Raw genomic sequence first — 9,592 nt, 5'->3', positions numbered from 1 at the left:
TGTGTGTGTGTGTGTGTGTGTGTGTGTGTGTGTGTGTGTGTGTGTGTGTGTGTGTGTGTGTGTGTGTGTGTGTGTGTGTGTGTGTGTGTGTGTGTGTGTGTGTGTGTGTGTGTGTGTGTGGGAGTGTGTGGGAGTGAGGGAGAGAGAGAGAGGTGTTTTGCTGTCAGCTCTGGGCAGCTGCTTTCACCCAGTGGAGCCCCGGCACCAAATGACGGCTCTTTTAATGAGTACTGATTCATGATGAATGTGGCCATATGGTTCGACAACCTGCTCTAGCCAGCAACATACTTATCTCTTAGCATTTGCCTAGCTAAGGGAATGATAAAAAACCCTCCAAAGTTTTACAGCGGCGAGGAAAAGGCCATGTCCTTCAGGCTTTGATGGAAGCTTCCAGGCTGTGAGACGAGTTCTCCCGGGGGTCATAAACTCAAAATGAGATACTAACAAGATCTCGCACTTCCGGGCATACACAAATGATCTCCGAAAGCTGCCAGAAACGCACTGATGCAGCCTATTGTAGTAGAGCGGATTTGGTTTCACGACTTTGGAATTGCACAACCAGTTGGGAAAGCCTCCGCCTCACCACCATGGATCATTTCTACGCTTCGCGTGGCATCTGTTACTAGGATTAACTTTATCGTTAAACATGCTGCAGCGTTTTTCTCTCTCCCAGAAGTACATTTAGCACCTGCACAGATGTACTGTTAATATCACATGCTACAGAGTCAGGCAAGATCCTGATAAATAGGCTCTCCAAACCACTCATCAACATCCCAATGACCTGACACCCTGGACCTGGCGGATTTTGTAGGACCGCGTCCAGATCCTAACAGCCCACAACGTGCAGCTCATTCATTCTGGGAGTCATTTGTTCACTTATTTCAGGCTGACCACACCAGCACTGGTGATAGTAGCTGTGGCGGTCAGCCATTTACCGTTTTCATTCATTCCGTGATTGATTGGCAAATTAGCAGTGATGAGATTAGCCGGCCAGATGCACTCGTTAAAAGGCGGCGTATCTGAGCGCCACCGGATTGACGGCTGAGCGATGGCTAGCCAGAGAGCTGGGCTACCTTTGGAACATCCACTCGTTCATGGTGCACTTGTGAATAACCACTATATAGTTATTCATATTCCATGATGTGAGTCGCTTTGGTTAAAAAAGCATCAGCCAAATGTAATGTAATATAATGTCATATAGTTATTCACTACACTCTCAAAACGAATGTGCTGAACACAACACAGTTTGTGTCGCTTTTAACACATCTCTGTGTCAAGATAACCACTATATAGTTATTCATATGCCATGATGTGAGTCGCTTTGGTTAAAAAGCATCAGCCAAATGTAATGTAATGTAATGTCATATAGTTATTCACTACACTCTCAAAACAAATGTGCTGAAAACAACACAGTTTGTGTCGCTTTTCACACATCTCTGTGTCCAGATAGGGACCACACGATCGTTTCAAGAGTGTACATATAGTGCACCGTCTGATGGATGAGTGGACACTCCAAAGGAGAGAAGGACACAGGAGTGTTATTGCTTGCTATCCTAGCCGTGAAGGCTGATTCAGCCAATGGGGACGCAACGGGGGGCATGAAGATTTGTTGCGTTCAGGGTCTGATTTCAAAGGCCTTCATTCTAAGGCTCACACTCATTCTTCAGACATAAGTGTCATACAAAACCAAGAGTGCCTTGGATTCGTCAGAGGAAACCTTGTGAACGTTCTAGTAAGGTAGAAAAAGGGTCGCGTGTGGTTTTTTTTTAACATGCGCAGCACAGAACACCTGTTCCTTCAGCTCTCACTGACTAATGCAGCGAGCACTGACTGGACCACCCAAAGGTGCACCGACTAATACGTGCATCATGCCACAATAATACTGGAGAGCTGACAAATAGGACAGAATAAGGTAGACACAAACATACGTGTGTGTGATTGTAATTGTGTGTGTGTGTGTGTTCTAAGCCTAAACTGACACAAACATACGTGTATGTGATTGTGTGTGTGTGTGTGTGTGTGTGTGTTCTGAGCCTAAACTGTCACAAACATACGTGTATGTGATTGTGTGTGTGTGTGTGTGAGTGTGCGTGTGTGTGTGTGTGTGTGAGTGTGCGTGCGTGTGCGCGTGTGTGTGTGTGTGTGTGCGTGTGTTCTGAGCCTAAACAGCCTAAATTGTATCCACATGAATGGAACCATATGCCATCTAAGCTTGCGCTTCACTGTATGCCTGCTCTTCTCTCCTCTGATTCACGGGGAGAAAGAGAGAAAGAAATGGAGAAAGAGAAAGAAAGAGAGCAAGAGAGAGAAAGAGAGAGGGAGAGAGAGAGAAAGAGAGAGCAAGAGAGAGAGAGAGAGAGAGAGAGAGAGACTACAAACACTCAGGGGATGTGAGTGGATCCGCATTGTCATCCCATACCAGATGTTATCACGCCTACTAATTGGCTCAGCAAAAACAAAGGAAAGTCCTCAGATGCCCCGACTTTGAGCTGTAGTAAAGAGCAGTGTGTTTCACTGGACAGACACCTTCACTGCTCTTTCCCTCCCTCACACACTCACACACACACACACACAGACACACACTCTCACACACACGTCTCCTTTTCTCCTTCCTTGTCAGACACTGAGAGCCAGCACTTGTCATCCACTTCGTTTTTCGGAGCCAGGCTGCGTTCCAGCATGCGTTAGCGCTGCCTGGTGAGCCAGGAGCAGAGAGCACCCATACTGACCGACAGGAGCAGAGAGTACCCATACTGACCGACAGGACCAGAGAGTACCCATACTGACCGACAGGACCAGAGAGTACCCATACTGACCGACAGGACCAGAGAGTACCCATACTGACCGACAGGCACTTCCACTCCTACAGGGAGCTAAACATCCCCCTCTCGCTCTCTCTCACACACACACACACACACACACACACACACACACACACACACACACACACACACACACACACACACACACACACACACACACACACACACACACACACACACACACACACACACACACACACACACACACACACACACACACACACACACACTCGACTGCCCTTGTTTTTCATAATCAGTGCCACATTTTCACAGCCATCCTTTTAAGACTGACCTGTCACGGCAATTAGCGACTTCAAAAAAGGGGCGACAGAGACAGACAGAAGTGAAACAGTAATAAAAGATCATTCACCGGTGTATCCACTTAACTTGCGCGCACAGAGCAAACATAAAGATCTGGACAATTTCTCAGCAATTACTGGCCATGGCTCTCATTAGCACACAGAGCTCTCTCCCTCACACCGTAGGTCTAACAGAAATCGATGAAGCAGCGGTGGGTGATGTATAGGGGTTTTTCCTGGCCGTGTTTGGATAAGGAATAATTAGAACTTCAAAAGGTCCGCACTTCCTGGGATTTTGTCAGACGTGAATAGTACCTACCTTTCAGCGCTGAGCGTTTCCATATGTCCGCTTTAGCATGGTCGGCTTTAATTATGGCTATGTGAGGTCTGCCATAAGGACTGCTCTCACAGACGATTTTTTTTTTTTTTTTTTACTGGTGGTGGATTCACGTTTGATTTAAAAATGTATATTAAATAATCAATAACAGCCAAAAAAAAAAAAAATGATGGAATTTAAAAAACGGCACACAATGATAAATTCAAAGACAATTTTGGCTCAGGACATTTTTTTCCAAAGCTAGCGCTGGGAACGAGTAAATGAAAGCCCAGACAAACAGGTTCATCAAGTGATAAATCTCTCAGTTATTTCTTTTAATATCCAATTTCACATCCTATCAGGTGTACTCCCTGAAGCCCATGAGTCATCACATCTTTAAAACATCAATATATTTTCTACTGCTGGTTCAAAATATCCAGAACATCGTGATGCTGCCATGTCAACAGCTTTCAACTCACAGGCTGCATACCAGAGGTGAACATCAGAAGAAAAACCCACTCCAGCACACGATAGATGGACAAACACACACACACACGCACACACACATACGGGTTTATCTCTCCCACTCTTCTTCATTCATCACCAGTGAACCACCAACATGGAAACATGTAAAAAAAAACATAACCCAACATAAAAAGCACCTAATAAAAAAAAAAATAAAAAAAAAAAACATTTTTCTCACAGTTCCCTTCAGCTCACATTTGAGTGAGTGCTTATGGTTATGGCTTAATTTTACACGGGCTTTTTATATGGCAGCGAGACGGCGATGACAGGCGAGCGAAGGATGGTCATCACTCTTAAAAACGCAGTGTGCGTGCGCAAGCGAGCGAGCGAAGCGACGCTGGGGTAATAAAGCGCCACCAGCTGCATGCGAGGGGCGGCCATTGATTTCCTCAGCATGCATAAATGGACCAGGGGCACCCGTGGGGACATTCATAAACACAGCTGTTGGGAACGCCATTGATTAGTGAATATAGTAAAGACAGGGCCCCCTCACTGAGAGTAATGGACATGCTGCCGGGGTGTGTGTGTGTGTGTGCGTGTGTGTGTGCGTGTGTGTGTGTGTGTGTGTGTGTGTGTGCGCCTCAGGGGGGATGAGGAAGACATGGATCGGGATGTAAAGACAGCAAGAGATTGAGATAACAAACATGTGGGAACACCAGGAAGATAATACTGGTGAGTTAGAGAGAGAAAAAAGAGAGGAGAGAGAGAAGAGGGGGGAGAGAGAGAGAGAGAGAGAGAGAACACAGAGAGAGGAGAAAGTGACACAGACAGAGCAAAACGCTACACTACTTAAAACACTTCATCTGCCATAGAAATGTAGTCAGTTCTGGTTTGTGTGAGAGCTGTGTGTGTGAGAGAGCCGTGTGTGTGTGCGTATCTTGGTACTGTATATACTGTATATACTTCTCTGTCTACACATGTTTGTATGTGCATGTGTATGTGTATATGACAGCACATGAGTGTGATTTTGGTGGGGGTTTGGGTTATCAAACCAGATGGTGTAACAATGTAGCAAAACAGATAGAAAGGCCAAGCAGCTACCCTAGAGAAAAGGAGACGTAGACACTCCGTGAGAGAGGGATGTTCTGTGATGAGAGAGGGAGGGAGGGAGGGAGGGATGGAGGGATGAAGGAAGAATGACAGAGACAGCTGAGCAAGCCATGGAGGCAGTCTGTGAGGGCTTCTTGCCTAACGCATCATCTCCCGCTATTCATAAGGCAGGAATATGAGAACAGAGCACTGCCGCCACCTCCTCCTACTACAACATCACCATGACGCCGTTACAGATTTGTACTTTTACACGCTAACAGATTTTTCTTTGTGGATGATATTTTCATTAAAACGCATCGGCGCTCTTGGAAATTAACAGACACACACGCGCACCCGAACGCATGGTAAACTGGTAGTTTAGCGACAACTAAGCAATGCCTGAAAAACATCACCCCCGTGAAGACAGCAGACGACTCAGCCTTTCAACATGAGAGAGACAATTATGAAACGACGGTCCCATGGTGAGAATGACAAGCTGCTGAGTAAAGCACACATTTGGTGAGAACAACAACAACAGATTGAGCTGATGCCTGGCGAACAAGGGAGCGGGTTAGACAGCACACGCGCGGCTCCATTGAAGAGGCAACCTCGCTCTCGGTGTTGTTTGATGTCCCACACTTTCATTATGCATCACATGCTCATTAAGACGGAGACGCGTGGCCCACATTCATAAAAGGCCATGACAGGCGAGCAGAAGGACTCCGGCAGTGGAGTTCGCCAGCATGTGCTTGGCAGTACCACCTGGGACTACGACGCCCCTAGCATCACAAAGGGAATACTGCCACCTTGTGGTACGTGGTGGGTACAGCCCAAACCCTAACAATTTCTCATCTAAAGAGGCATCTTTGTTAAGTGTTTGGGCAAAAATGTTGTCTTCTATCTTTTTAACACAGAAAGCATGAAACATGTATATGGTGGGATTTCATGAAATGTGCAGTGCCAAACTAATATCTAATATCCCTAAACGCAGCTTAAATGGCCACAAGAAATGAGGCTAAAGACTAAAACTAAAACAGACTAACAGACTAAAAACTCCAAAACGGTGATGGTCTGAACCCCTTAATAGTCTAATGCCCCCTCCCCCCCCCCCAAAAAAAAAACAAATAGAGGCCATCAATTTCTTTTACAATACACCTCTTGTGAAATCAGCCAAGAGAATTGCTAAAGTTTGGAGACGGCGGGAAACTGATTAAGGGGTTTGATTATTTCCGTGCCAGTGCCGCACTCTCCAGAGATTCTTAGGTGCTCCCCCCCCCGGCCTCCTCCCTTTTAATCAGCAGGGTCTGTTTACAAAGCCTGCCACCCATGAATTATTCAACGAGTACTTCAGGTCAAAATCACCCGAAAAACACAGCGCTTCATCTCTGCTAAGCGGAAGTCAGTGAGTGAGCACTCCGCCCCTGATTTTGACACGAGATGACTTTGAGCACGCAGGGACGTGTGATTTGCATGCAAGTCACCCCTCATGACACAGTCCTGTATTGTTTACAAGAGGCTGATGAAATTGAGGTGCGGAAGCAACAATCATTATTTTGTTTATATAAAGACAAAATTCATAATACATTCTTACTCGTCTGAAGGGAATCTTCAAAAGAATGAGGATTCTCACAAGAGAACACACCTGAGAACTGAGAACAAAAAAGGGCCCCTTTGTTGACAAAAGATTGTCTATAGCTGACAAATGTGTCCTTTGTCAACGGCTGAAGGTTTCCTTCGAATGGGTTCATTATTTCTTCATTCACATTTGCTAGGAAAGCTGGTAGCCAAATGAAAAAAAAAGAAAAAGCTAAACTTGGATGGCGTCTTCTTCCACAACGGTTCTATGCACCCCTTTTTGTACAGCTGCTGCTAGTTGCTTGAGACACATTTTAAGTTTTTAATGGTCACTATATTATGCCACTATTTTCAGTGCATTCACGGGAATGTCATATTGGTACAGTAGTTATTAGTCATGCTTGCTTCCCTCTGGATCATTTTAACATTCTCAGACAGCCAAATGTCCTGGTATTGGAGAGGCATGTCAGAGCTTAACAGCAGTGGAGAGATTAGGAGTCCTCTAGAATTGTGTCTGTAAATTGCCGATTGCCATGTTAATTATTTTCTAATTTGTGTAGTAAACAGTACATAGATGGGCATAGAAAATAAATGGATGTTTAATCATTATTACTTCGGCAATTTGTAGTAATGAATGTCAGGCCTGCTACGACTGCCAGTAGAGCAAATGAGCACTTCATTTTTGGACTAAACAAGAAAATGCATACTAATTACATCATTTGCATATTTTATGTCACTTAATTTAGCATCTGAACGAGTTGGCAATCCCCTAAATAAATGGCTAGGCTGACCTGTTCCACAGGAGTGCTCAAAACATTAACTTCACTTGAGATGTTTCTCTCATCGCTCGTGACCAGGCCTCTTTAACCCTTTCTAGCAGCTCTTCACGATGATACATTTTCATTGGTTGGATATCTGAGACCATCGTAGAGTCAAATCATGCTGATAAATTTGTCACTGACAATTACCCACAGTTACAGTAAGAGGGAGCAGGGGCAAGAAAATGAATAGTGTGACCAGGATTTGATTACATAAAACAGTTACAGGTTAATGACTTAAAACAATAAATTCACATGATTTTACTAAATGGCTATCATTGTTGAACAAATCACAATACTGAAACACAAAATGTTTATCTGTTTCCCATACAGAATGATACATCAATTAGATGGTATAGTTCGGGGAAATAAGTATTGAACACATCTTTTTTCCAGTTAGTTTTTTCAGTAAGCATTACAATGAGGCTATTCACATGAAATTCATCACCAGACATTAGTATTAACTAATGCATTAGAATGAAATCCTCACATATAATCAAATCCAAACACTAAAGTCCATAAGTAAAGTTACAGTATGTGTAATGAAGTGAAATGAGATTACAGAGGAAATAGATTTTATAACAGGATAATGATCCTGCAAGCATTCAAGGAAAATTACAAAAGGTAGGGCCTAAGATAAAGATAATTCATGTATTAAGTTTACAGAACTGAAATATACTGTCTCTTTTTCAAGACCTACGTGACAAAGTTTGAACAAACTTTCTTAATGAAACGGTTGAAGCTGAGTTAATGGTTAGGAGAATAATAATAAGAAGAATTAGAAGAAGAAGAAGAAGAAGAAGAAGAAGAAGAAGAAGAAGTGAACGACCTACTGTAAATCAACAGCGGTCCAGCAAATTGTCGCTAGTAGTCTCAGTGTGTCAGAACGTAGATCACCTGAGTGCAGTGAATGTGTATAGCATAGTAATACAAAGCGCTTGTATCTGGAAGGTCCAGTCACTGGTTAATCAGTATATATTCCTGCCTATAATTCCACCATGGTGACAAAAGAACACTCCAAACAACTCTGAGGTTATTGAAATGCATAAGTGAGGGATGGATACAAAAACATGTTCAAGTCACTGAACATCCCCTTGAGTTCAGTGAAATCCTTTAATAAAGAATGTAAGGAATATGGAAAATCAAATCATACAGTGCCTATAGAAAGTCATCATACCCTTTTGAAATAGTTACTTTTTTTTGTCTTACAGCCTGAAATCAAAACCCATTTTAAAAACAATCTTTTTCAGTTTTATTCACAAATGTAGCTGTATAACATAAAAATAATTAAAAAAAAGTCAACAATTCTGAAAATTAATAAAAAATTACACACCATACCTAGTGTGAAGCATGGTTGGGGCAACATTATGTTGTGGGGATGTTTCTCTTCAGCAGGGACTGGGCAATTGGTCAGGATAGAAGGGAAAATGGATGCTGCCAAGTACACCCAAATTCTTGAGGAAAACCTGTGTCCCCCTGTTAGACAGCTGAAGATGGGCAGGTCATTCGCCTTCCAACACAACAATGAGCCTAAACATACTGCCAAAAGAACAAAGCAGTGGCTTAAGTATAGGATGGCGAATATCCTTGAGTGGCAAAGTCAGAGCCCTGACTTAAATCCTATAGAAAATCTGTGGATTGACTTGAAGAGAGCAGTCCATCGCCGTTCCTTACAGAATTTGACTGGATTTTAACAATTCTGCACGGAAGATTGGGCAAATATTCCCCAATCTAGGTGTGCAACGTTATAATAGACATATCCAAACAGATTGATGGCTGTAATGAAAGCAAAAGGAAGCTCTGCAAAGTATTAAGTCAGGGGTATGATGACTTTTCCAACCCTGTTATTCTAGTTTTTAATTTTTTATTAATTTTCAGAACGGTTGACTTTTTTTTTTATTATTTTGATGTTGTACAGCTAAATTTCTAAATAAAACTGGAAAAGATTGTTTTTAAAATGGGTTTTGATTTCAGGCTGTAAGACAAAAAAAGTAACTATTTCAAAAGGGTATGATGACTTTCTATAGGCACTGTATATATGCAAACCTGCCTATAGAGCAGGCAGTCACCCCAAACTGATACCACTCAAGAAGAATAGTGATGGGGGAGGCCACCAAGGCAGCTATGATAACTCTGCGGAAGTTAAAAGCTTCAGCAGCTCAGATGGGAGAAACTATATACAACTTTTTTTGCCCCAGCTCCTCACAA

This window comes from Sardina pilchardus, chromosome 6 (genome assembly GCF_963854185.1).
Source record: "Sardina pilchardus chromosome 6, fSarPil1.1, whole genome shotgun sequence".
NCBI lineage: Eukaryota > Metazoa > Chordata > Actinopteri > Clupeiformes > Clupeidae > Sardina > Sardina pilchardus.
The sequence above is the reverse complement of the archived record's forward strand: the minus strand, read 5'-3'. Positions refer to the sequence as shown.